The following is a 27,248-nucleotide window of genomic DNA, read 5'->3' as shown; positions in this document are numbered from 1 at the left end:
ATGGAAATATCTACACAGCCATTTCTATAAACATGGAAATATCTACACCGCTATCTCTATAAACATGGAAACAGCGACACCACTATCTGTATAAACATCGAAATATTTACATTGCCATCTGTAAAAACATGGAAATATCTACACTGTCCTCTGTATAAACATGGAAATACCTACACCGCTGTCTCTATAAACATCAAAATACCTACACTGCTATCTGCATAAACATGGAAATATCTACACCGCTATCTGCAACAATATGGAAATATCTATACTGCCGTCTTTATAAAGATGGAAATAACAACAACGCGAGCAGTATCAATATGGAAATATCTACACCGCTATCTCTATAAACATAGAAATATTTACTCTGTCATCTCTATAAACATGGAAATATCTAAATGGCCATCTGCAAAAACATGGAAATATCTACACCACCATCTGTATAAACATGGAAATATCTACACCGCTATCTGTATAAATATGGAAATATCTACACCGCTATCTCTGTAAACATGGAAATGTCTACTCCGCTATCTGTATAAACATGGAAATCTCTGCATGGCTATGTTTATAATCATGGAAATCTCTACACCGCCATCTGTATAAACATGGAAATAACTACACACTCATATGTATAAACTTGGAAATATCTACACCACTATCTGTGTAAAGATGGAAATATCTACACTGCCATCTGTATGAACATGGATATATCTACACAGTCATCTCTATAAACATGGAAATATCTACATCGCTAACTGTATAAACATGCAAATAGCCACACCGCTATCTCTATGAACATGGTATTATCTACACCGCTATCTGAATAAACATGGAAATATCTACACCGCAATCTGTATAAACATGGAAATATCTACAACACAATCTGTGTCAACATGGAAATATCTACACAGCTGTCTCTGTAAACATGCAAATATGTACACAGCTATCTGTGTGAAGATGGAAATATCTACACAGCAATCTGTGCAAATATGGAAATATCTACACCTCTATCTCTGTAAACATGGAAATATCTACACCGCTATCTGTATAAACATGGATATATCTACACCACTATCTGTATAAACATGGATATATCTACACCGCTATCAGTATAAACATGGAAATATCTAGGAAATATCTACACCACTATCTGTATAAACATGGATATATCTACACCACTATCTGTATAAACATGGAAATATCTACATCGCATTCTGTGCAAATATGGACATATCTACACCTCTATCTCTGTAAACATGGTAATATCTACACCGCTATCTGTAGAAACATGGAAATATCTACACCTCTATCTCTGTAAACATGGAAATATCTACACCGCTATCTGTATAAACATGGAAATATCTACACCACTATCTGTATAAACATGAAAATACCTACACCACGATCTGTATAAACATGGATATACCTACACCGCTATCTGTATAAACATGGAAATATTTACACTGCGATCTGTAAAAACATCGAAATATCTACACAGTCATCTGTATAAACATGGAAATATCTACACTGCTATCTCTATAAACATGGAAATATCTACACCGCTATCTGTATAAACATGGAAATATCTACACCGCTATCTGCATGGTCATGGAAATACCGACACTGCCATCTGTACAAAGCTGGAAATAACTACACTGCGAGCAGTATAAATATGGAAATATCTACACCGCCATCTCTATAAACATGGAAATATCTTCACCGCCATCTGCATAAACATGGAAATATCGACACCGCTATCTGTATAAACATGGAAATATCTACACCACTATCTGTATAAACATGTCAAAATCTACACCGTGATCTGTATAAACATGTATATATCTACAACGCTATCTGTATAAACATGGAAATATTTGCACCGCTATCTGTATAAATATGGAAATATCTACACCGCTATCTTTATAAACATGGAAATATCTACACCGCCATCTGCACAAATATGGAAATATCTACACCGCCATCTGTATAAACATGGAAATATCTACACAGCTATCTGTATAAATATGGAAATATCTACACCGCTATCTCCATAAGCATGGAAATGTCTACACCGCTATCTGTATAAACATGGAAATATCTACATGGATATCTCTATAAGCATGGAAATATCTACACCGCCATCTGTATAAACATGGAAGTACCTGCACAGTCATCGGTATAAACATGGAAATATCTACACTGCTATCTGTATAAACATGGAAATACCTACACCGCTATCTGTGTAAACATGGAAATATCTACACCGCTATCTGCATGAACATGGAAATATCTACACCGCCATCTGTATAAACTTGGAAATAAATACACAGTCATCTGTATAAACATGGAAATAACTACAACACTATCTGTATAAACATGGAAATATGTACACTGCCATCTCTATAAACATGGAAATATATAAACAGCCATCTCTATAAACATGGAAATATCTACAACACTGTCTGTGTCAACATGGAAATATCTGCACAGCTGTCTGTGTACACATGCAAATATGTACGCCGCTATCTGTGTGAAGATGGAAATATCTACACCGCAATCAGTGCAAATATGGAAATATCTACACCTCTATCTCTGTAAGAATGGAAATATCTACACCGCTATCTGTATAAACATGGAAATTCCTACACTACTATCTGTATAAACATGGAAATATCTACACCACGGTCTGTATAAACGTGGATATATCTACACATCTATCTCAGTAAGAATGGAAATATCTACACCGCTATCTGTATAAACATGGAAATACCTACACCACTATCTGTATAAACATGGAAATATCTACACCACGGTCTGTATAAACATTGATATATATACACCGCTATCTGTATAAACATGGAAATATCTACACCGCTATCTGTATAAATATGGAAATATCTGCACCGATGTCTTTATAAACATGGAAATATCTACACCACAATCTTTATAAGCACGGAAATATCTACAACACTATCTGTGTAAACATGGAAGTATCTACACAGTCATCTGTATAAACATGGAAATATCTACACCACTATCTCTACAAACATGGAAATATCTACACTGCCATCTGTATAAACACGGAAATATCTACAGAGCCATCTCTATAAACATGCAAATATCTACATCACTACCTGTATAAAAATGGAAATAGCCACACCACTATCTGTATAAACATGGAAATGTCTACACCGCTCTCTGTATAAACATGGATTTATCTACACCGCTATATTTATAAACATGGAAATATCTACGCCGCAATCTTTATCAACATGGAAATATCTACAACACTATCTGTGTAAACATGGAAATAACTACACAGCTCTCTGTGTAAACATGCAAATATGTACACCGCTATCTGTGTGAAGATGGAAGTATCTACACCACAATCTGTGCAAATATGGAAATACCTACACCTCTATCTCTGTGAACAAGGAAATATCTACACCGCTATCTGTATAAACATGGAAATACCTACACCGCTATCTGTATAAATATGGAAATATCTACACCGCTATCTTTATAAACATGGAAATATCTACACCGCCATCTGTATATACATGGAAATACCTACACAGTCATCTGTATAAACATGGAAATATCTATACCACTATCTGTATAAACATGGAAATATCTACACTGCCATCTGTATAAACATGGAAATCTCTACACCGCCATCTCTATAAACATGGAAATATCTACACCGCTATCTCTATAAACATGGAAATAGCCACACCGCTACCTGTATAAACATGGAAATATCTACACCGCCATCTGTAAAAACATGGAAATACCTACACAGTCGTCTGTATAACAGGGAAATAACTACACCGCTATCTCTATAAACATGGAAATACATACACCGCTATCTGTGTAAACATGGAAATATCTACACCGCTATCTGCATGAACATGGAAATATCTAAACCGCCATCTGTATAAACATGGAAATAGCCACACCACTATCTGTATAAACATGGAAATGTCTACACTGCTCTCTATATAAACATGGATTTATCTACACCGCTATATTTATAAACATGGAAATATCTACGCCGCAATCTTTATCAACATGGAAATATCTACAACACTATCTGTGTCAACATGGAAATACCTGCACAGCTGTCTGTGTACGCATGCAAATGTGTACACCGCTATCTGTGTGAAGATGGACATATTGACACCGCAATCAGTGCAAATATGGAAATATCTACACCTCTATCTCTGTAACAATGGAAATATCTACACCGCTATCTGTATAAACATGGAAATACCTACACCACTATCTGTATAAACATGGAAATATCTACACCACGGTCTGTATAAACATGCATATATCTACACCGCTATCTGTATAAACATGGAAATATCTACACCGATATCTGTATAAATATGGAAATATCTGCAGCGATGTCTTTATAAACATGGAAATATCTACACCGCCATCTGCATATACATTCAAACACCTACACAATCATCTGTATAAACATGGAAATATCTATAACAATATCTGTATAAATATGGAAATATCTACTCTGCCATCTGTATAAACATGGAAATATCTACACCGCCATCTCTATAAACATGGAAATATCTACACAGCTATCTCTATAAATATGGAAATAGCCACACCGCTATCTGTATAAACATGGAAATATTTACATTGCCATCTGTAAAAACATGGAAATATCTTCACAGTCCTCTGTAAAAACATGGAAATATCTACATCGCTATCTCTATAAACATGGAAATACCTACACCGCTATCTGTATAAACATGGAAATATCTACACCGCTATCTGCAAGAACATGGAAATATCTCCACTGCCATCTGCATAAAGATGGAAATATCTACACTGCGAGCTGTATACATATGAAAATATCTACACCACTATCTCTATAAACTTGGAAATATCTACACTGCCATCTGTATAAACATGGAAATATCTACACAGCCATCTCTATAAACATGCAAATATCTACACCGCCATCTGTATAAACATGGAAATAGCCACACCACTATCTGTATAAACATGGATATGTCTACACCGGTATCTGTATAAACATGGATTTATCTACACCGCTATCTTTACAAACATGGAAATATCTACGCCGCAATCTTTATAAACATGGAAATATCTACAACACTATCTGTGTAAACATGGAAATATCTACACAGCTCTCTGTGTAAACATGCAAATATGTACACCGTTATCTGTGTGAAGATGGAAGTATCTACACCACAATCTGTGCAAATATGGAAATACCTACACCTCTATCTCTGTAAACAAGGAAATATCTACACCGCTATCTGTATAAACATGGAAATACCTACACCGCTATCTGTATAAATATGGAAATATCTACACCGCTATCTTTATAAACATGGAAATATCTACACCGCCATCTGTATATACATGGAAATACCTACACAGTCATCTGTATAAACATGGAAATATCTATACCACTATCTGTATAAACATGGAAATATCTACACTGCCATCTGTATAAACATGGAAATCTCTACACCGCCATCTCTATAAACATGGAAATATCTACACCGCTATCTCTATAATCATGGAAATAGCCACACCGCTACCTGTATAAACATGGAAATATCAACACCGCCATCCGTAAAAACATGGAAATATCTACACAGTCATCTGTATAAACATGGAAATATCTACACCACTATGTCTATAAACCTGGAAATACATACACCGCTATCTGTGTAAACATGGAAATATCTACACCGCTATCTGCATGAACATGGAAATATCTACACCGCCATCTGTATAAACATGGAAATAAATACACAGTCATCTGTATAAACATGGAAATCTCTACACCACTATCTGTATAAACATGGAAATAGGTACACTGCCATCTCTATAAACATGGAAATATATACACAGCCATCTCTATAAAGATGGAAATATCTACAACACTATCTGTGTGAACATGGAAATATCTACACAGCTGTCTGTGTACACATGCAAATATGTACACCGCTATCTGTGTGAAGATGGAGATATCTACACAGCAATCAGTGCAAATATGGAAATATCTACACCTCTATCTCTGTAAGAATGGAAATATCTACACCGCTATCTAAATAAACATGGAAATACCTACACCACTATCTGTATAAACATGGAAATATCTACACCACGGCCTGTATAAACATGGATATATCTACACCGCTATCTGTATAAACATGGAAATATCTACACCGCTATCTGTATAAATATCGAAATATCTGCACCGATGTCTTTAAAAACATGGAAATATCTACACCGCCATCAGTATATACATTGAAATACGTACACAGTCGTCTGTATAAACATGGAAATATCTATACCACTATCTGTATAAACATGGAAATATCTACTCTGCCATCTGTATAAACATGGAAATATCTACACTGCCATCTGTATAAACATAGAAATATCTACACCGCCATCTCTATAAACATGGAAATATCTACACTGCTATCTCTATAAACATGGAAATAGCCACACCGCTACCTGTATAAACATCGAAATATCTACACCGCCATCTGTAAAAACATGGAAATATCTTCACAGCCATCTCTATAAACATGGTGATATCTACATCGCTATCTGTATAAACATGGAAATATCTACACCGCTATCTGTATAAACATGGAAATATATACACCGCTATCTTTATAAACATGGAAATATCTACACCGCAATCTGTATAAACATGGAAATATCTACAACACTATCTGTGTCAACATGGAAATATCTACACAGCTGTCTGTGTGCACATGCAAATATGTACACGGCTATATGTGTGAATATGGAAATATCTACACCACAATCTGTGCAAATAAGGAAATATCTACACCTCTATCTCTGTGAGAATGGAAAAATCTACACCGCTATCTGTATAAACATGGAAATATCTACACCACTATCTGTATAAACATGGAAATATCTACACCACGGTCTGTATAAACATGGATATATCTACACCGCTATCTGTATAAACATGTAAATATCTACACCGCTATCTGTATAAATATGGAAATATCTGCACCGATGTCTTTATAAACATGGAAATATCTACACCGCCATCAGTATATACATTGAAATACGTACACAGTCGTCTGTATAAACATGGAAATATCTATACCACTATGTGTATAAACATGGAAATATCTACTCTGCCATCTGTATAAACATGGAAATATCTACACAGCCATCTCTATTAACATGGAATTATCTACACCGCTATCTCTATAAACATGGAAATAGCCACACCGCTATCTGCATAAACATGGAAATATTTATACTGCCATCTGTAAAAACATGGAAGTATCTACACAGTCCTCTGTAAAAACATGGAAATATCTACACCGCTATCCCTATAAACATGGAAATAACTACAACGCTATCTGTATGAACATGGAAATATCTACACCGCTATCTGCAAGAATATGGAAATATCTACAATGCCATCTGTATAATGATGGAAATATCTACACCGCGAGCAGTATAAATATGGAAATATCTACACCGCTATCTCTATAAACATAGAAATATCTACAACGCCATCTCTATAAACCCGGAAATATCTACACGGCCATCTGCATAAACATGGAAATATCTATACCGCCATCTGTATAAACATGGAAACATCTACACTGCTATCTGTATAAATATGGAAATATCTACAACGCTATCTCTGTAAACATGGAAATGTCTACACCGCTATCTGAATAAACATGGAAATATCTACACCGCTATCTCTATAAACATGAAAATACCTACACCACTATCTGTATAAACATGGAAATATCTACACCGCTATCTGCATGAACATGGAAATAACAACACTGCCATCTGTATAAAGATGGAAATATCCACACCGTGAGCAGTTTAAGTATGGAAGTATCTACACCGCTATCTCTATAAACATAGAAATATTTACTCTACCATCTGTATAAACATGGAAATATCTACAAGGCCATCTGCATAAACATGGAAATATCTACACCGCCATCTGTAGAAACGTGAAAATATCTACACCGCTATCTGAGCTATCTCTATACACATGGAAATGTCTACACCGCAATCTGTATAAACATGGAAATATCTACATGACTATCTCTATAAACATGGAAATATCTACACCACCATCTATACATACATGGAAATAACTACAAAGTCATCTGTATAAACCTGGAAGTATCTACACCACTATCTCTATAAACATGGAAATATTTACACTGCCATCTGTATAAACATGGAAGTATCTACACAGCCATCTCTATAAACATGGAAATATCTACATCGCAATCTGCATAAACATGGAAATAGCCACACCGCTATCTGTATAAACATGGAAATATCTACACGGCTATCTGTATAAACATGGAAATATTTACATTGCCATCTGTAAAAACATGGAAATATCTACACAGTCCTCTGTAAAAACATGGAAATATCTACATCGCTATCTCTATAAACATGGAAATACCTACACCGCTATCTGTATAAACATGGAAATATCTACACTGCTATCTGCAACAACATGGAAATATCTACACTGCCATCTGTATAAAGATGGAAATATCTACACTGCGAACTGTATACATATGGAAATATCTACACCACTATCTCTAAAAACTTGGAAATATCTACACTGCCATCTGTATAAACATGGAAATATCTACACAGCCATCTCTATAAACATGCAAATATCTACACCGCCATCTGTATAAACATGGAAATATCCACACCACTATCTGTATAAACATGGATATGTCTACACCGGTATCTCTATAAACATGGATTTATCTACACCGCTATCTTTATAAACATGGAAATATCTACGCCGCAATCTTTATAAACATGGAAATATCTACAACACTATCTGTGTAAACATGGAAATATCTACACAGCTCTCTGTGTAAACATGCAAATATGTACACCGTTATCTGTGTGAAGATGGAAGTATCTACACCACAATCTGTGCAAATATGGAAATACCTACACCTCTATCTCTGTAAACAAGGAAATATCTACACCGCTATCTGTATAAACATGGAAATATCTACACCGCTATCTGTATAAATATGGAAATATCTACACCGCTATATTTATAAACATGGAAATATCTACACCGCCATCTGTATATACATGGAAATACCTACACAGTCATCTGTATAAACATGGAAATATCTATACCACTATCTGTATAAACATGGAAATATCTACACTGCCATCTGTATAAACATGGAAATCTCTACACCGCCATCTCTATAAACATGGAAATATCTACACCGCTCTCTCTATAATCATGGAAATACCCACACCGCTACCTGTATAAACATGGAAATATCTACACCGCCATCCGTAAAAACATGGAAATATCTACACAGTCATCTGTATAAACATGGAAATATCTACACCACTATGTCTATAAACCTGGAAATACATACAATGCTATCTGTGTAAACATGGAAATATCTACACCGCTATCTGCATGAACATGGAAATATCTACACCGCCATCTGTATAAACATGGAAATAAATACACAGTCATCTGTATAAACATGGAAATCTCTACACCACTATCTGTATAAACATGGAAATATGTTCACTGCCGTCTCTATAAACATGGAAATATATACACAGCCATCTCTATAAACATGGAAATATCTACAACACTATCTGTGTCAACATGGAAATATCTACACAGCTGTCTGTGTACACATGCAAATATGTACACCGCTATCTGTGTGAAGATGGAAATATCTACACCGCAATCAGTGCAAATATGGAAATATCTACACCTCTATCTCTGTAAGAATGGAAATATCTACACCGCTATCTGAATAAACATGGAAATACCTACACCACTATCTGTATAAACATGGAAATATCTACACCACGGTCTGTATAAACATGGATATATCTATACCGCTATCTGTATAAACATGGAAATATCTACACCGCCATCTGTATAAATATGGAAATATCTTCACCGATGTCTTTATAAACATGGAAATATCTACACCACCATCTGCATATACATTGAAATACCTACACAATCGTCTCTATAAACATGGAAATATCTATAACACTATCTGTATAAACATGGAAATATCTACTCTGCCATCTGTATAATCATAGAAATATCTACACCGCCATCTCTATAAACATGGAAATATCTACACCGCTATCTCTATAAACATGGAAATAGCCACTCCGCTATCTGTATAAACATGGAAATATTTACATTGCCATCTGTAAAAACATGGAAATATCTACACAATCCTCTGTAAAAACATGGAAATATCTACACCGCTATCTCTATGCACATGGAAATGCCTACACCGCAATCTGTATAAACATGGAAATATCTACACCGCTATCTGCAAGAACATGGAAATATCTACACTGCCATCTGTATAAAGATGGAAGTATCTACACCATGAGCTGTATACATATGGAAATACTTACACCGCTATCTCTATAAACATAGAAATATCTACACCACCATCTCTATAAACCCGTAAATATCTACACGGCCATCTGCATAAACATGGAAATATCTACACTGCCATCTGTATAAACATGGAAATATCTACACCGCCATCCGTAAAAACATGGAAATATCTACACAGTCATCTGTATAAACATGGAAATATCTACACCACTATGTCTATAAACCTGGAAATACATACAATGCTATCTGTGTAAACATGGAAATATCTACACCGCTATCTGCATGAACATGGAAATATCTACACCGCCATCTGTATAAACATGGAAATAAATACACAGTCATCTGTATAAACATGGAAATCTCTACACCACTATCTGTATAAACATGGAAATATGTTCACTGCCGTCTCTATAAACATGGAAATATATACACAGCCATCTCTATAAACATGGAAATATCTACAACACTATCTGTGTCAACATGGAAATATCTACACAGCTGTCTGTGTACACATGCAAATATGTACACCGCTATCTGTGTGAAGATGGAAATATCTACACCGCAATCAGTGCAAATATGGAAATATCTACACCTCTATCTCTGTAAGAATGGAAATATCTACACCGCTATCTGAATAAACATGGAAATACCTACACCACTATCTGTATAAACATGGAAATATCTACACCACGGTCTGTATAAACATGGATATATCTATACCGCTATCTGTATAAACATGGAAATATCTACACCGCCATCTGTATAAATATGGAAATATCTTCACCGATGTCTTTATAAACATGGAAATATCTACACCACCATCTGCATATACATTGAAATACCTACACAATCGTCTCTATAAACATGGAAATATCTATAACACTATCTGTATAAACATGGAAATATCTACTCTGCCATCTGTATAATCATAGAAATATCTACACCGCCATCTCTATAAACATGGAAATATCTACACCGCTATCTCTATAAACATGGAAATAGCCACTCCGCTATCTGTATAAACATGGAAATATTTACATTGCCATCTGTAAAAACATGGAAATATCTACACAATCCTCTGTAAAAACATGGAAATATCTACACCGCTATCTCTATGCACATGGAAATGCCTACACCGCAATCTGTATAAACATGGAAATATCTACACCGCTATCTGCAAGAACATGGAAATATCTACACTGCCATCTGTATAAACATGGAAGTATCTACACCATGAGCTGTATACATATGGAAATACTTACACCGCTATCTCTATAAACATAGAAATATCTACACCACCATCTCTATAAACCCGTAAATATCTACACGGCCATCTGCATAAACATGGAAATATCTACACTGCCATCTGTATAAACATGGAAATATCTACACCGCCATCTGTATATACATGGAAATACCTACACAGTCATCTGTATAAACATGGAAATATCTATACCACTATCTGTATAAACATGGAAATATCTACACTGCCATTTGTATAAACATAGAAATATCTACACCGCCATCTCTATAAACATGGAAATATCTACACCGCTATCTCTATAAACATGGAAATAGCCACACCGCTACCTGTATAAACATGGAAATATCTACACCGCCATCTGTAAAAACATGGAAATATCTTCACAGCCATCTCTATAAACATGGTGATATCTACATCGCTATCTGTATAAACATGGAAATATCGACTCCGCTATCTGTATAAACATGGAAATATATACACCGCTATCTTTATAAACATGGAAATATCTACACCGCAATCTGTATAAACATGGAAATATCTACAACACTATGTGTGTCAACATGGAAATATCTACACAGCTGTCAGTGTACACATGCAAATATGTACACCGCTATCTGTGTGAATATGGAAATATCTACACCACAATCTGTGCAAATAAGGAAATATCTACACCTCTATCTCTGTGAGAATGGAAAAATCTACACCGCTATCTGTATAAACATGGAAATATCTACACCACTATCTGTATAAACATGGAAATATCTACACCACGGTCTCTATAAACATGGATATATCTACACCGCTATCTGTATAAACATGTAAATATCTACACCGCTATCTGTATAAATATGGAAATATCTGCACCGATGTCTTTATAAACATGGAAATATCTACACCGCGATCAGTATATACATTGAAATACGTACACAGTCGTCTGTATAAACATGGAAATATCTATACCACTATCTGTATAAACATGGAAATATCTTCTCTGCCATCTGTATAAACATGGAAATATCTACACAGCCATCTCTATTAACATGGAATTATCTACACCGCTATCTCTATAAACATGGAAATAGCCACACCGCTATCTGCATAAACATGGAAATATTTATACTGCCATCTGTAAAAACATGGAAGTATCTACACAGTCCTCTGTAAAAACATGGAAATATCTACACCGCTATCCCTATAAACATGGAAATAACTACAACGCTATCTGTATGAACATGGAAATATCTACACCGCTATCTGCAAGAATATGGAAATATCTACAATGCCATCTGTATAATGATGGAAATATCTACACCGCGAGCAGTATAAATATGGAAATATCTACACCGCTATCTCTATAAACATAGAAATATCTACAACGCCATCTCTATAAACCCGGAAATATCTACACGGCCATCTGCATAAACATGGAAATATCTATACCGCCATCTGTATAAACATGGAAACATCTACACTGCTATCTGTATAAATATGGAAATATCTACAACGCTATCTCTGTAAACATGGAAATGTCTACACCGCTATCTGAATAAACATGGAAATATCTACACCGCTATCTCTATAAACATGAAAATACCTACACCACTATCTGTATAAACATGGAAATATCTACACCGCTATCTGCATGAACATGGAAATAACAACACTGCCATCTGTATAAAGATGGAAATATCCACACCACGAGCAGTTTAAGTATGGAAGTATCTACACCGCTATCTCTATAAACATAGAAATATTTACTCTACCATCTGTATAAACATGGAAATATCTACAAGGCCATCTGCATAAACATGGAAATATCTACACCGCCATCTGTAGAAACGTGAAAATATCTACACCGCTATCTGAATAAATGTGGAAATATCTACACCGCTATCTCTATACACATGGAAATGTCTACACCGCAATCTGTATAAACATGGAAATATCTACATGACTATCTCTATAAACATGGAAATATCTACACCACCATCTGTACATACATGGAAATAACTACACAGTCATCTGTATAAACCTGGAAGTATCTACACCACTATCTCTATAAACATGGAAATATTTACACTGCCATCTGTATAAACATGGAAATATCTACACAGCCATCTCTATAAACATGGAAATATCTACATCGCAATCTGCATAAACATGGAAATAGCCACACCCCTATCTGTATAAACGTGGAAATATCTACACGGCTATCTGTATAAACATGGAAATATCTACACCGCTATCTTTATAAACATGGATATATCTACACCGCAATCTGTGTCAACATGGAAATATCTACAAAGCTGTCTGTGTAAACATGCAAATATGTACACCGCTATCTGTGTGAAGATGGAAATATCTACACCGCAATCTGTGCAAATATGGAAATATCTACACCTCTATCTCTGTAAGAATGGAAATATCTACACCGCTATCTGTATAAACATGGAAATGTCTACACCACTATCTGTATAAACATGGAAATATCTACACCACGGTCTGTATAAACATGGATATATCTACACCACTATCTGTATAAACATGGAAATATCTACACCGCTATATGTATAAATATGGAAATATCTGCACCGATGTCTTTATAAACATGGAAATATCTACAAGGCCATCTGTATATACATTGAAACACCTACACTGTCGTCTGTATAAACATGGAAATATCTATACCACTATCTGTATAAACATGGAAATATCTACTCTGCCATCTGTATAAACATAGAAATATCTACACAGCCATCTCTATAATCATGGAAATAGACACACCGCTATCTGTATAAACATGGAAATAGACACACCGCTATCTGTATAAACATGGAAATACATACACTGCCATCTGTAAAAACATGGAAATATCTACACAGTCCTCTGTATAAACATGGAAATATCTACACCGATATCTCTATAAACATGGATATACCTACACCGCTATCTGTATAAACATGGAAATATCTACACCGCTATCTGCAAGAACATGGAAATATCTACACTGCCATCTGTATGAAGATGGAAATATCTACACCGCGAGCAGTATAAATATGGAAATATGTACACCGCTATCTCTATAAACATAGAAATATCTTCACTGCCATCTCAATAAACCCGGAAATATCTACACGGCCATCAGCATAAACATGGAAATATTGACTCCGCCATCTGTATAAACATGGAAATATCTACACTGCTATCTGCATGAACATGGAAATAACAACAATCCTATCTGTATAAAGATGGAAATATCCACAACGCGAGCAGTTAAAGTATGGAAGTATCTACACCGCTATCACTGTAAACATAGAAATATTTACTCTGCCATCTCTATAAACATGGAAATATCTACACGGCCATCTGCATAAACATGGAAATATCTTCACCGCCATCCGTATAAAAATGGAAATATCTACACTGCTATCTGCATAAACATGGAAATATCTACACCGCCATCTGTAGAAACGTGAAAATATCTACACCGCTATCTGTATAAATATGGAAATATCTACACCGCTATCTCTATACACATGGAAATGTCTACACCGCAATCTGTATAAACATGGAAATATCTACATGGCTATCTCTATAAACATGGAAATATCCACACGACCATCTGTACAAACATGGAAATAACTACACAGTCATCTGTATAAACCTGGAAGTATCTACACCACTATCTCTATAAACATGGAAACATTTACACTGCCATCTGTATAAACATGGAAATATCTACACAGCCATCTCTATAAACATGGAAATATCTACTTCGCTATCTGCATAAACATGGAAATAGCCACACCGCTATCTGTATAAACATGGAAATATCTACACCGCTATCTGTATAAACATGGAAATATCTACACTGCTATCTTTATAAACATGGATATATCTACACCGCAATCTGTGTCAACATGGAAATATCTACACAGCTGTCTGTGTAAACATGCAAATATATACACCGCTATCTGTGTGAAGATGGAAATATCTAAACCGCTATCCGTGCAAATATGGAAATATCTACACCTCTATCTCTGTAAGAATGGAAATATCTACACCGCTATCTGTATAAACATGGAAATATCTACACCACTATCTGTATAAACATGGAAATATCTACAGCACGGTCTCTATAAACATGGATATATCTACACCGCTATCTGTATAAACATGAAAATATCTACACCGCTATATGTATAAATATGGAAATATCTGCACCGATGTCTTTATAAACATGGAAATATCTACACGGACATCTGTATATACATTGAAATACCTACACTGTCGGCTGTATAAACATTGAAATATCTATACCACTATCTGCATAAACATGGAAATATCTACTCTGCCATCTGTAAAAACATGGAAGTATCTTCACAGCCACCTCTATAAACATGGAAATATCTACACCGCTATCTCTATAAACATGGAAATAGACACACCGCTATCTGTATAAACATGGAAATACTTACACTGCCATCTGTAAAAACATGGAAATATCTACACAGTCCTCTGTATAAACATGGAAATATCTACACCGCTATCTCTATAAACATGGAAATACCTACACCGCTATCTGTATAAACATGGAAATATCTACACCGCTATCTCTATAAACATAGAAATATCTACACCGCCATCTCTATAAACCTGGAAATATCTACACGGCCATCTGCATAAAAATGGAAATATCGACACCGCCATCTGTATAAACATGGAAATATCTACACTGCTATCTGCATGAACATGGAAATAACAACAATCCTATCTGTATAAAGATGGAAATATCCACACCGCGAGCAGTTAAAGTATGGAAGTATCTACACCGCTATCTCTGTAAATATAGAAATATTTACTCTGCCATCTCTATAAACATGGAAATATCTACAAGGCCATCTGCATAAACATGGAAATAACTACACCGCCATCTGTAGAAACGTGAAAATATCTACACCGGTATCTGCATAAATATGGAAATGTCTACACCGCTATCTCTATAAACATGGAGATCTCTACACCGCTATCTGTATAAACATGGAAATATCTACATGGCTATCTCTATAAACATGGAAATATCTACACCACCATCTGTATAAACATGGAAATAACTACACAGTCATCTGTATAAACAAGAAAGTATCTACACCACTATCTCTATAAACATGGAAATATCTACACTGCCATCTGTATAAACATGGAAATATCTACACAGCCATCTCTATAAACATGGAAATATCTACATCGCTATCAGCATAAACATGGAAATAGCCACACCGCTATCTGTATAAACATGGAAATATCTACACCGCTATCTGTATAAACATGGAAATGTCTACACCGCTATCTTTATAAACATGGAAATATCTACACCGCAATCTGTGTCAACATGGAAATACCTACACAGCTGTCTGTGTAAACATGCAAATATGTACCCCGCTATCTGTGTGAAGATGGAAATATCTACACCGAATTCTTTGCAAATATGGAAATATCTACACCTCTATCTCTGTAAGAATGGAAATATCTACACCGCTATCTGTATAAACATGGAAATATCTACACCACTATCTGTATAAACATGGAAATATCTACACCACGGTCTGTATAAACATGGATATATCTACACCGCTATCTGTATAAACATGGAAATATCTACACCGCTATCTGTATAAATATGGAAATATCTGCACCGATGTCTTTATAAACATGGAAATATCTACACCGCCATCTGTATACACATTGAAATACCTACACAGTCGTCTGTATAAACATGGAAATATCTATACCACTATCTGTATAAACATGGAAATATCTACTCTGCCATATGCATAAACATGGAAATATCTACACAGCCATCTCTATAAACATGGAAATATCTACACAGCTATCTCTATAAACATGGAAATAATAGCCACACCGCTATCTGTGTAAACATGGAAATATTACACAGCCATCTGTAAAAACATGGAAATATCTACACAGTCCTCTGTATAAACATGGAAATATCTACACCGCTATCTCTATAAACATGGAAACACCTACACCGCTATCTGTATAAACATGGAAATATCTACACCGCTATCTGCAAGAACATGGAAACATCTACACTACCATCTGTATAAAGATGGAAATACCTACACCGCGAGCAGTATAAATATGGAAATATCTACACCTCTATCTCTATAAACATAGAAATATCCACACCGCCATCTCTATAAACCCGGAAATATCTACACGGCCATCTGCATAAACATGGAAATATCTTCACCGCCATCCGTATAAACATGGAAATATCTACACTGCTATCTGCATAAACATGGAAATATCTACACCGCCATCTGTAGAAACGTGAAAATATCTACACCGCTATCTGTATAAATATGGAAATACCTACACCGCTATCTCTATACACATGGAAATGTCTACACCGCAATCTGTATAAACATGGAAATATCTACATGGCTATCTCTATAAACATGGAAATATCCACACGACCATCTGTACAAACATGGAAATAACTACACAGTCATCTGTATAAACCTGGAAGTATCTACACCACTATCTCTATAAACATGGAAACATTTACACTGCCATCTGTATAAACATGTAAATATCCACACAGCTATCTCTATAAACATGGAAATATCTACTTCGCTATCTGCATAAACATGGAAATGGCCACACCGCTATCTGTATAAACATGGAAATATCTACACCGCTATCTGTATAAACATGGAAATATCTACACCGCTATCTTTATAAACATGGATATATCTACACCGCAATCTGTGTCAACATGGAAATATCTACACAGCTGTCTGTGTAAACATGCAAATATATACACCGCTATCTGTGTAAACATGGAAATATCTTCACCGCTATCTGCATGAACATGGAAATATCTACACCGCCATCTGTATAAACATGGAAATAAATACACAGTCATCTGTATAAACATGGAAATATCTACACCACTATCTGTATAAACATGGAAATATGTACACTGCCATCTCTATAAACATGGAAATATATACACAGCCATCTCTATAAACATGGAAATATCTACAACACTCTCTGTGTCAACATGGAAATATCTGCACAGCTGTCTGTGTACACATGCAAATATGTACACCACTGTCTGTGTGAAGATGGAAATATCTACACCGCAATCAGTACAAATATGGAAATACCTACACCTCTATCTCTGTAAGAATGGAAATATCTACACCGCTATCTGTATAAACATGGAAATACCTACACCACTATCTGTATAAACATGGAAATATCAACACCACGGTCTGTATAAACTTGGATATATCTACACCGCTATCTGTATAAACATGGAAACATATACACCGCTATCTGTATAAATATGGAAATATCTGCACCGATGTCTTTATAAACATGGAAATATCTACACTGCAATCTGTATAAACATGGAAATACCTACACAGCCATCTCTATAAACATGGAAATATCTATATCACTGTCTGTATAAACATGGACATATCTACACTGCCATCTGTATAAACATGGAAATAGCTACACAGCCATCTCTATAAACATGGAAGTAACTACACCGCTATCTCTATAAACATGGAAATAGCCACACTGCTACCTGTATAAACACGCAAATACCTACACCGCCATCTGTAAAAACATGGAAATATCTACACAGTCATCTGTATAAACATGGAAATATCTACACCGCTATCTCTATAAACATGGAAATACATACACCGCTATCTCTGTAAACATGGAAATATCTACAACGCTATCTGCATGAACATGGAAATAACTACACTGCCATGTGTATAAAGATGGAAATATCTACACCGCGAGCAATATAAGTATGGAAGTATCTACATCGCTATCTCTATAAACGTAGAAATATCTACTCTGCCATCTCTATAAACATGCAAATATCTACACCGCCATCTGCATAAACATGGAAATATCTACACCGCCATCTGTATAAACATGGTAATATCTACACCACTATCAGTATAAATATAGAAATATCTAAACCGCTATCTCTATAAACATGGAAATGTCTACACCGCTCTCTGTATAAACATGGAAATATCTACATGGCTATCTCTATAAACATGGAAATATCTACACCGCCATCTGTATAAACATGGAAATAACTACACAGTCATCTGTATAAACATGGAAATATCTACACCACTATCTGTATAAACATGGAAATATCTACACTGCCATCTGTATAAACATGGAAATATATACACAGCAATCTCTATAAACATGGAAATATCTACATCGCTATCTGTATAAACATGGAGATAGCCACATCGCTATCTGCACAAACATGGAAATAGCCACACCGCTATCTGTATAAACATGGAAATATCTACACCGCTATCTGCATGAACATGGAAATAACTACACTGCCATCTGCATAAAGATGGAAATATCTACACCGCGAGCAGTATAAGTATGGAAGTATCTACACCGCTATCTCTATAAACTTAAAAATATCTAATCTGCCATCTCTATAAACATGGAAATTTCTACACCGCCATCTGCATAAACATGGAAATATCTATACTGCCATCTGTATAAACATGGAAATATCTACACCGCTATCTGTATATGTATGGAAATATCTGCATCGCTATCGCTATAAACATGGAAATGTCTACACCGCTATCTGTATAAACATGGAAATATCTACATGGCTATCTCGATAAACATGGAAATATCTACACCGCCAACTGTATAAACATGGAAATAACTACACAGTCATCTGTATAAACATGGAAATATCTACACCACTATCAGTATAAACATGGAAATATCTACGCTGCCTTCTGTATAAACATGGAAATATATACACAGCCATCTCTATAAACATGGAAATATCTACATCACTATCTGTATAAACATGCAGATAGCCACACCGCTATCTGTATAAGCATGGAAATATATACACCACTATCTGTATAAACATGGAAATATCTACACCGCTATCTTTATAAACATGGAAATCTCTACACCGCAATCTGTATAAACATGGAAATATCTACAACACTATCTGTGTAAACAAGGAAATATCTACACAGCTGTCTGTGTAAACATGGAAATATGTACACCGCTATCTGTGTGAAGATGGAAATGTCTACACCGCAATCTGTGCAAATATGGAAATACCTACACCTCTATCTCTGTAAACATGGAAATATCTACACCGCTATCTGAATAAACATGGAAATATCTACACCACTATCTGTATAAACATGGAAATATCTATACCGCGATCTCCATAAACATGGATATAACTACAAAGCTATCTGTACAATCATAGAAATATCTACACCACTATCTGTATAAATATGGAAATATCTTCACGGATATCTGGATAAACATGGAAATATCTACACTGCTATCTCTATAAACATGAAAATACCTACACCACTAACTGTATAAACATGGAAATATCTACACCGCTATCTGCATGAACATGGAAATAAAACACTGCCGTCTGTATAAAGATGGAAATATCCACACCGCGAGCAGTTTAAGTATGGAAGTATCTACACCGCTATCTCTATAAACATAGAAATATTTACTCTGCCATCTCTATAAACATGGAAATATCTCCAAGACCAACTGCATAAACATGGAAATATCTACACCACCATCTGCTGAAACGTGAAAATATCTACACCGCTATCTGTATAAATATGGAAATATCTACACCGCTATCTCTATAAACATGGAAATGTCTACACCGCAATCTGTATAAACATGGAAGTATCTACACCACCATCTGCACAAACTTGGAAATAACTACACAGTCATCTGTATAAATATGGAAGTATCTACACCACTATCTCTATAAACATGGAAATATCTACACTGCCATCTGTATAAACATGGAAATATCTTCACAGCCATCTCTATAACCATGGAAATATCTACATCGCTATCTGCATAAACATGGAAATAGCCACACCGTTATCTGTATAAACATGGAAATATCTACACCGCTATCTGTATAAACATGGAAATATCTACACCGCTATCTTTATAAACATGGATATATCTACTCCGCAATCTGTGTCAACACGGAAATGTCTACACAACTGTCTGTGTAAACATGCAAATCTGTACACCGCTATCTGTGTGAAGATGAAAAAATCTACACCGCAGTCTGTGCAAATATGGAAATATCTACACTTCTATCTCTGTAAACATGGAAATACCTACACCGCAATCTCTGCAAATATGGAAATATCTACACTTCTATCTCTGTAAACATGGAAATATCTACACCGCTATCTGTATAAACATGGAAATATCTACACCACTATCTGTATAAACATGGAAATACCTACACCGCTATCTGTATAAATATGGAAATATCTACACCTCCGTCTGTATATACATGGAAATACCTAAACAGTCATGTGTATAAACATGGAAATATCTATACCACTATCTGTATAAACTTGGAAATATCTACACTGCCATCTGTATAAACATGGAAATATCTACAAAGCCATCTCTATAAACATGGAAATATCTACACCGCTATATCTATAAACAGGGAAATAGCGACACCGCTACCTGTATAAACATGGAAAAATCTACACCGCCATCTGTAAACACATGGAAATATCTACACAGTCATCAGTATAAACATGGAAATATGCACACCGCTATCTCTATAAACATGGAAATACATACACCGCTATCTGTGTAAACATGGAAATATCTACACCGCTATCTGCATGAACATGGAAATAACTACACTGCCATATGTATAAAGATGGAAATATCTACACTGCGAGCAAAATCAGTATGAAAGTATCTACACTGCTATCTCTATAGACATAGAAATATCTTCTCTGCCATCTCTATAAACATGGAAATATCTACACCGCCATCTGCATAAACATGGAAATATCTACACCACCATCTGTATAAACATGGAAATATCTACACCACTATCTGTATAAATGTGGAAATATCTAAACCGCTATCTCTATAAACATGGAAATGTCTACACCGCTATCTGAATAAACATGGAAATATCTACATGGCTATCTGTATAAACATGGTAATATCTATATCGCCATCTGTATAAACATGGAAATAACTACACAGTCATCTGTATAAACATGAAAATATCTACACCACTATATGTATAAACATGGAAATATCTACAACGCTATCTGTATAAACATGGAAATATCTACATAGCTATCTCTATAAACATGGAAATATCTACACCAACATCTGTATAAACATGGAAATATCTACACCACTATCTGTATAAATGTGGAAATATCTAAACCGCTATCTCTATAAACATGGAAATGTCTACACCGCTATCTGAATAAACATGGAAATATCTACATGGCTATCTGTATAAACATGGTAATATCTATATCGCCATCTGTATAAACATGGAAATAACTACACAGTCATCTGTATAAACATGAAAATATCTACACCACTATATGTATAAACATGGAAATATCTACAACGCTATCTGTATAAACATGGAAATATCTACATAGCTATCTCTATAAACATGGAAATATCTACACCAACATCTGTATAAACATGGAAATATCTACACCGCTATCTGTATAAATATGGCAATATCCACACCGCTATCTCTATAAACATGGAAATCTCTACACTGCTATCTGTATAAACGAGGAAATAACTGCATGGCTATGTTTATAATTATGGAAATATCTACACCGCCATCTGTATAAACATGGAAATAACTACACAGTCATCTGTATAAACATGGAAATATCTACACCACTATCTGTGTAAACATGGAAATATCTGCACTGCCATCTGTATAAACATGGATGTATCTACACAGCCATCTCTATAAACATAGAAATATCTACATCGCTATCTGTTTAAACATGGAAATAGCCACACCGCTATCTGTATAAACATGGAAATATCTACACCGCTATCTGTATAAAGATGGAAATATCTACACAACCCTCTTTATAAACATGGAAGTATCTACACCGTAATCTTCATAAACATGGAAATATCTACAACACTATCTGTGTCAACATGGAAATATCTACACAGCTGTCTGTGTAAACATTCAACCATGTTCACCTCTATCTGTGTGAAGATGGAAATACCTACACCGCAATCTGTGCAAATATGGAAATATCTACACCTCTATCTCTGTAAACATGTAAATATTTACACCGCTATCTCTATAAACATGGAAATATCTACCCCGCCATCTGTATAAACATGGAATTAACTACACAGTCATCTGTATAAACATGGAAATATCTACACCACTATCTCTAAAAACATGGAAATATCGACACTGCCATATCTATAAACATGGAAATATCTACATCTCTATCTGTATAAACATGGAAATAGACACACCGCTATCTGTATAAACATAGAAATATCTACACCGCTATCTGTATAAACATGGAAATATCTACACCGCTATCTTTATAAACATGCAAATACCTACACCGCAATCTGTATAAACATGCAAATATCTACAACACTATCTGTGACATCATGGAAATATCTACACAGCTGTCTGTGTAAACATGGAAATATGTGCACCGCTATCTGTGTGAAGATGGAAATATCTACACCGCAATCAGTGCAAATATGGAAATATCTACACCTCTATCTCTGTAAACATGAAAATATCTACACCGCTATCTGTATAAACCTGGAAATATCTACACCACTATCTGTATAAACATGGAAATCTCTACACCACGACCTGTGTAAACATGGATATATCTACACCGCTATCTGTATAAACATGGAAATATCTTCACCGCTATCTTCATAAACATGGAAATATCTACACCGCCATCTGTATATACATGGAAATACCTACACAGTCATCTGTAAAAGCATGGAAATATCTACACTTCCATCTGTAAAAGCATGGAAATATCTACACAGCCATCTCTATAAACATGGAAATATGTACACCGCTATTTCTTTTAACACGGAAATAGCCACACCGCTATCTGTATAAACATGGAAATATTTACACTGCCATCTGTAAAAACATGGAAATATCTACACAGTCCTCTGTATAAACATGGAAATATCTACACCGCTATCTCTATAAACATCGAAATACCTACACCGCTATCTGTATAAACATGGAAATATCTACACTGGTATCAGCAAAAACATGGAAATATCTACACTGCCATCTGTATAAAGATGGAAATATCTACACCACGAGCAGTATAAATATAGAAATATCTACACCGCTATCTGTATAAATATGGAAATGTCTACACCGCTATCTCTGTAAACATGGAAATGTCTACACCGCTATCTGTATAAACATGGAAATATCTACATGGCTATCTCCATAAACATGGAAATATCTTCACCACCATCTGTATTAACATGGAAATAACTACACAGTCATCTGTATAAACATGGAAATATCTACACCACTATCTGTGTATACATGGAAATATCTACACTGCCATCTGAATAAACATGGATATATATACACAGCCATCTCTATAAACATGGAAATATCTACATCTCTCTCTGTATAAACATGGAAATAGCCACACCGCTATCTGTATAAACATGGAAATACCTACACTGCTATCTGTAAAAACCTGGAAATATCTACACAGTCATCTGTATAAACATGGAAATATCTACACCGCTATCTCTATACACATGGAAATACCTACACTGCTATCTGTAAAAACATGGAAATATCTACACCGCTATCTGCATGGTCATGGAAATGCCTACACTGCCATCTGCATAAAGATGGAAATGTCTACACTGTGAGCAATATAAATAAGGAAATATCTACACCGCTATCTCTATAAACATAGAAATATCTACACCACCATCTCTGTAAACATCGAAATATCTATACCGCCATCTGCATAAACCTGGAAATATCTACACCGCCATCTGTATAAACATGGAAATATCTACACCGCTATCTGTATAAATCTGGAAATATATACACTGCAATCTGAATAAACATGGAAATATCTACACTATCTGTCTCAACATGGAAATATCTACACATCTGTCTGTGTAAACATGCAAATATGTACACCGCTATCTGTGTGAAGATGGAAATATCTACACCGCAATCTGTGCAAATATGGAAATATCTACACCTCTATATTTGTAAACATGGAAATACCTACAACGCTATCTGTATAAACATGGAAATATCTACGCCACTATCTGTATAAACATGGAAATATCTACACCAAAATCTGTAGAAACATGAATATATCTACACCGATATCTGTATAAACATGGAAATATCTACACCACAATCTGTAGAAACATGAATATATCTACACCGCTTTCTGTATAAACATGGAAATATCTACACCGCTATCAGTATAAATATGGAAATATCTACACCGCTATCATTATGAACATGGAAATATCTTCACCGCCATCTCTATAAACATGGAAATATCTACACGGACATCTGCATAAACATGGAAATATCTACACCACCATCTGCATAAACATAGAAGTATCTACACCGCTATCTGAATAAATATGGAAATATCTACACCGCTATCTCTGTAAACATGGAAATGTCTACACCGCTCTCTTTATAAACATAGAAATATCTACATGGCTATCTCTATAAACATGGAAATATCTACACCACCATCTGTATAAACATGGAAATAACTACACAGTCATCTGTATAAACATGGAAATATCTACACCACTATCTGTGTAAACATAGAAATATCTACACTGCCATCTGTATAAACATGGATATATCTACACAGTCATCTCTATAAACATGGAAATATCTACACCGCAATCTGTATAAACATGGAAATATCTACAGCAGTATCTGTGTCAACATGGAAATATCTACACAGCTGTCTGTGTAAACATGCAAATAGGTACACCGCTATCTGTGTGAAGATGGAAATATCTACACCGCAATCTGTGCAAATATGGAAATATCCACACCTCTATCTCTTAAACTATGGAAATATCCACACCGCTATCTGTATAAACATGGAAATATCTACACCACCATCTTTATGAACATGGAAATATCTACACCCCAATCTGTATAAACATGGATATATGAACACCGCTATCTGCATAAACATGGAAATATCTACACCGCTATCTGTACAAATATGGAAATATCTACAACGCTATCTTTGTAAACATGAAAATATCTACACCGCCATCGGTATAAACATGGAAATAACTACACACTCATCTGTATAAACATGGAAATGTCTACACCACTATCTGTATAAACATGGAAATCTCTACACTGCCATCTGTATAAACATGTAAATATCTACACATCCATCTCTATGAACATGGAAATATCTACACCGCTATCTGTATAAACATGGAAATATCTACACTGCCATCTTAATAAACATGGAAATACCTACACCGCTATCTTTATAACCATGGAAATATCTACACCGCGAACTCCATAAA

The sequence above is a fragment of the Pan troglodytes genome, chromosome 20, assembly GCF_028858775.2.
Source record: "Pan troglodytes isolate AG18354 chromosome 20, NHGRI_mPanTro3-v2.0_pri, whole genome shotgun sequence".
NCBI classification, from domain to species: Eukaryota; Metazoa; Chordata; class Mammalia; order Primates; family Hominidae; genus Pan; species Pan troglodytes.
The sequence above is the reverse complement of the archived record's forward strand: the minus strand, read 5'-3'. Positions refer to the sequence as shown.